The sequence below is a fragment of the Corapipo altera genome, unplaced genomic scaffold (genome assembly GCF_003945725.1).
Source record: "Corapipo altera isolate COAL_440 unplaced genomic scaffold, ASM394572v1 56, whole genome shotgun sequence".
Classification (NCBI taxonomy): Eukaryota; Metazoa; Chordata; class Aves; order Passeriformes; family Pipridae; genus Corapipo; species Corapipo altera.
The window spans coordinates 5,149,517-5,155,516 of NW_020884896.1; positions in this window are offsets into that span (position 1 = coordinate 5,149,517).

Genomic DNA, 6,000 nt, shown 5'->3' on the forward strand with positions numbered 1-6,000 from the left:
AGGAATGAGGCCACGTGGATTTATGGGAGAGAACTGAGAAAGCCCAGAGGCCTGCAGAGGTACTGGGGAGAAGTGCTGTAAAGCTGCAACTTAGTAATAGAGGAACTAGTTTGGAAAGCAAAGCCCACAGTTCATTGTCATGGAGAGAGCATTACCAGGGAGACTGAAGCAATCCTCCTGCTACTGGAATGAACATGAAGCACACAGAAATAAGCACTTACTGAGCGACAGACAACTTGGATTTTTGCATGTGACAATACCAGTTGAACAGCCTCAACTCTTCATTTTCTGTCTCTCCATCCTCTGCAGATGTTGTAGCAAAAAAAAAAAAAACAAATAAAAAATAATAAAAAAAAAATTGTTCTCCAGTCAGGTCTAGTCAGGGAACTGATTCACTAAGCTGCCACACACAGTTGTGCCAGCACAGAGGGGACCATTTAAGCCAGCTTAGACAGCACTACTGTCAAACATAACCACAGTCTGTAGCATGGTTACAAGAAACAAGATGCAAAATAGAAAACTCCCTGCCTTTCCAAGAGGCTATTCTATCCCCTTCCCTTCCCCCCACAGACATGATCCCATCCAGTGTTTCAGATGAGCTCTCCTGCTCATCTCATTCCTAGCTAGGATGACTCAGGTTACTAAGCATCATCAGAAGATTAGCTAGTTTTGCAGACTTCTGTCAGTTTAGTAAAAACAAGCGCTAATAACCCTCTCAGCCAGAGGCAGAACCTATATTGGCTCAGCCCATCCCATCCAACCCTGCCCTCAGAAAATCCCAAAAGCTTTGTATTTCTCAGAGTTATAAATATCCATCCAAATAACCTTTTGAGAACCAAAGCCTCATTCTCTTAAGAGTGAAAATAAATATACATAGAAGGCTGAGGAAGAGCATTGGAGAGTCCCCCCTACTGCAGTAGTGTTCTCTCTGCCCCAACATGTATGAGAGGGCTAATTTTCTTTAACCCTGTTAAATGCCTGTTTTTCCTCAAACCTTGCTTAAACTGACTTACAGGAAGTACTTTCATTGTGACTTTACAATAGTCACGAAAGAACACAAGTTCCCAGACAAAACAAACAAACAACTAACCACATCAAAACACAGGACAGTATTTGCCTGGATGTACCATGGCCTAAGATGGCAGAGCCTTGAGTCATGTAAGTACCATGCAATAAGGATTTAGACAACTGAGCACGAAAACAGGGATTTTGTATCATCCATTCTTAATTAAAGTGCAGTTATTGGATTTCTGTGTATAACAGTATTTGGATTATTATCAATATACAGCACAAACTGTCAAAAAATGTCTTAAAAACTGGGAACAGTCCTTCAGGTACTCTTTTAAAATGGTGCTGTACCACAAAGCTGTAAATCTTTACTATATAGATCCCAACATAAACACTACAAAGATTTTATCTAGATGGATTTTGACTATTTCCTGCATGCATGGAATGGATTACTGTAATTAATTTTGAGAGGTTCTATTAAAAGTGGATGAATGTCATTATTCCTTAGTTAAAAATTAAGTCCAAAAACTCTGTTCTTCCTGTAGGACAAAGATGTCCTGAGAAGGAAACCTCCCACCTTGCAGTGATCATTATTACCTCACACAAATTAAAATACATTTTTGCTGAAATGTGAAACAAACCAAATTATGCAGCCTAGTCCAAAATTTCATGTTGCAGGCATTGGAAGAAGAGCTCAAGATAGTATAATACAAAGTGATTATCAAGAATTTTTTTGAGTATGCTTTTGTTTGGTTGACATTGTCCCTGAAAGGGTAGAAGTTATTCTTCGTTTGTAAATAAGGAAACAAGGGTAAATCCAAAGTGATTTGTAGTGAATCCAAAGAGATACTTGGAACAGATCTAGACTTATCCCCCACAGTTCAACTTCTACTGTTCTTCAGACACACACCATCGTTCCACACACATTCAAAGTAAAGCTAAATATCAAGCTGTAAATTTCATTCCTTACAACTAAAGATTTTTAATTTTAAATGACAGTTGCCTCATTTTTTTTTCCTGGCATAACTTTGTCTTAAAAGGGTAATTTTCCCTTCCTCAAACTGGCAGAAATGTTTGTGCACAGACCAGATCTTCTTGAACAAGCCTTCAGCTACTCTACTGTAAAATTGCTGTATAAATGGATTTACATTAATAAAAAAAGCCACAAGCTGTATCTACATTGCATGCAGGTTCAGGAAGGTAAATAGTACCACTTGCACATTTTCTGGGGACAAGGCTGGGGACATATCTAAACCAGATATCAGTACATAACAGCCCTACATTTAAACTTTAACTCGCTTTTTATTATTATTTTTCATCAGTATCATGGCTATAATAAGCTTTCTCATTTTGGAACAAATAAATACAACCTGACCTTTGAACCAGAACTACGTTAAACACTTGGAGACTCAAGCCTACTTCCAAAACAAGATAGCACAGCTCACTGTTTGGAAGCAGCAGTTAATTCATATCACATATGATAGGCTGGAGCTATACATGAGCAATAATCAAAATAAGTAATAAAGATTTCAGAATTATTCAACTACTGTACACCTTCTCCTGATTAATATTAGCTTCTAACACTTCCTGATGTATCATATTTCTTTCACAGAATCCACACTTTAATCCTAAGTATCCAAGGGCACAGAAGACCACGACTATTCAACAAATTAGTACACAGAAACAGGTCAGGTACTTAGGTTGCAGTATTTCATCAGCAACAGTCATTTTAAAAAAAAGGGAAATTGCTTCACTTATTTTGATAGTAAAAGAGTAAAATCAACAGCTAAGTAGCATCTCAATGAAACACTGGCAGAGACCAAGATGACTGGAAACCTTCTGACGTTACAGGTTTTGCCTTGAAGTCATCGTTTTGCACCCAAAACTAGGATCACTGCTGAAGAGCACTGAACCATTCCCTCCCTGCCCCCACACCCCCAACACAGACCATAATTTAGTCAGGGAGTTTCCAAGAGTACAGCTAATATTTAACAGAGGGCCAAGCATCACCAGCTAGCAGAAATACATGCGACCACCTCAAACCACCACTCCAGTGACCACACAGCATTGCAATGCTCTTACTGCCTGTATAAAAGGTGTCAGGAGGGTTTCAGGGATCTGTGGGCTATTTCCTCCCTCAAACTCCCCATTCCTTTGCTGACCCGATCTCACCAACCATTTCAAATCTAGCAAGAATCTGAACAGCACGTGATTGGAGGCTGGGAGAGGGGAAAAAAATAAAAATTAAAATCATCACATAGATTTGTCTCAAGGTATCTGCTTTTAGCCCCTCAAAAAGATGCTAACACTCAAGACTGGTACAGAGAACATATGTCAGCATCAAAGAGTTATCTCCTGGCACACTGTATCCTTACAATCAAAGTCCTACCAGGGCATCAAGATCCCGGGTGCCACTCACTACTCCCTTACACGTGCTTCAACAGCCCAGCACATCTCCCTGCAAAGAGAGCTTCAACACCCCCTTCTCCACACTTCCCTCCACCTCCAGGCCATGGCATGCTGCTGCTTCAGTTACATCACTGATCAACAGAACTGCTCACAGACCTGTCCTCCAACGGCCACACCACCTCCCTCTCCACAAAAAAAGGGGATAAAATGCACGACAAGGAGGTTTCAGCCAGATCAGTTCCCTGAGCTACCTCCCACAGAAAGCCGCCCTGGTACAACCGAAATGCAACTCTTGTGACAGTTCAAGCTGATCTGTATCTCTGCTGCCATTCTCATTCTTTTCCTTTCCACCGGCTATGTGTTCTCACCCTCTTCCTTGCACCAGCGCTAGTATTTGCTTGACCCCACAGCCAGCCAGTTCAGGGAGCTATCCCAGCAGAAGACTACTCCACTCCCTCCAAAAGATGATGTTTTCTCTTAGGACAGCTCCCCTGAATTGGCTCCTTGTGGACAGGTGGTCCTTCAGCTCCCCTGTTTTTGCTCCCTTGAGAGCACGAGCTTAGTTTGACAAACTGTCAGGAACCCACAGTCCAAAGAAGAAGCCGATCACAGAAGCACGAAACAAGAGGTGAAAGTGAATTACTTAACCAATTTTTATTGCCAAATGCACTAGTTCAAACCACGGGTATATTTTTTTCTGAATGCCACACTGTGTGGTATTAGAATGGCTTTTCAGGGAATGACGTTAACACAGAAAATTCCACGCTCCTCATTTACTTTCAGAACTAAATATGAATGGGTATTTCTGAAGTAACAAGAAGGGTTTTCCCATACTGATATGTAAACATTGGGAAGCAGAGTATTCATTACAGGAAAAAATTCCTCAAGACTTCTACAAACAGCCAAGGCGAAACAGAACGTTACCTCATTTAACAAGTCTACCTCCAAACCTCAGGGAACAGTGTCAAAATTCACTTAAGGTGTCAGAGGTGTATTTTGGGCAAGGGGTTAAGATCACAACATAATTTCAGCTGGACATCCTGGGCTACTGCAATAAACCTTTTTATAATTCTATAAAAAAATATCAAAACCAAAAAATGTAACAATTTGCACATTCCCATGACCCAACAATTTATAAAAGATTCATAGTAGGAGCAGGGCAGGTCTCGAGACCTCATAAAGCTGATCAATTTGAAGCTGAAACTATTTACGACATAGCACTATCAAGATAAAAGTCACTGAGCACTGTTACACTTTGGACTTTATTTTTTTTTTTAAATGGTTTTGTACTTTACCTCCAAAAAATCCCAGTCAACTCTGTGCTTAACAGCATTCACAGTATCTTTTGTTAAACACACACAGAGGGACTTTCAGAGAGGGAAATCTTTCAGAGGAACAAAACATGTATCAAATTTAAGTATGAGGAAGAGATATGGAAGGGACAAAGGGAGAAAGCAACTTCACCAGGAGCTGGCAATTTAAATGGCTTTAGAGAAATAGAACAGGGTGTGTATAAATGGGGGTGGTGGTGTTTGTTTTAAGTTTTAGCACTTAGGGTTGCTAAGAACTTCAATAACGTAGCATTTTCCTTGAGTCTGTAGATGACACAAACTTCTCTAACTACCCAGGATTTTCCCAAAGAGCAGCATAATGAATGGACACAATTCTTGCATTTCACCCTAACACAAGATCTTCAACAGCAGCTTTGAAACTGTCCTTTTGGGTTTGCTTTTTTTTTTTTTTTTCCCCTGCTCCTAATTTGCTCCTCACAGTTATCTGGTTAAACTCTGAGCAGCAGGACAGCTCCACTGGAGGATTCAGGAACCTAACGCCAGAGCAGCAGGGACTGAGAGGAAGACAAGATGACATGCTGCAAGTAGGGAGTTTAGAAAGGACTAGGACAGGTGAACCCCAGCAGCCTGAGGTGAGATGAGAAAATGAGACAGGAGTAAAATAAATCTGGTTCAAGCAGAGGTGGAAGCCAATAAAATGTAGCAGAGATGGAATCAAAATAAAACGCCACAAACTGGATCTAAAAACATCAATAATCCATTGGAAAGAAAACCCAGCACTTTTGTGTAGTGTGAGTTTCTCAGGAACATATTACTCTTCAATCACTCTATGCATAAAACAAGTTAATTGCTTGAATTAGTCTGAAGTTAACAAGCATCTAGCATACACTTTCACATTACAGAAATTTAAACGTTTAGATGAAGCCAGAAATATACACAGCAGCAGTTAAACATCCTGGTGTAACCAAAAATGGTATTTTAAATCCCTGATAATGAACTGGGATGCTGAGCTAACTGACAATAAGAGGTTTAACTCTGCACACAAGGAACTAAAGTGAATCTGTGACTGTTTTCACAGATTACCTATGCTGAGCAGTCACTGGGAGATTATGGCCATATTTGCATATTTAAAAATAAAATGAGGATTTGTGCTCAATTAGAAACAGAAGGCCAAACAAGATGAGACATACCGATGTTTTAGATAGGGATTTTTAAGATTACCCTGGAAGTTCATAGTCTACTGTTGTCAAATCTATTTTCTTTGCAGACACCTACAGAATTACTGGCCTAG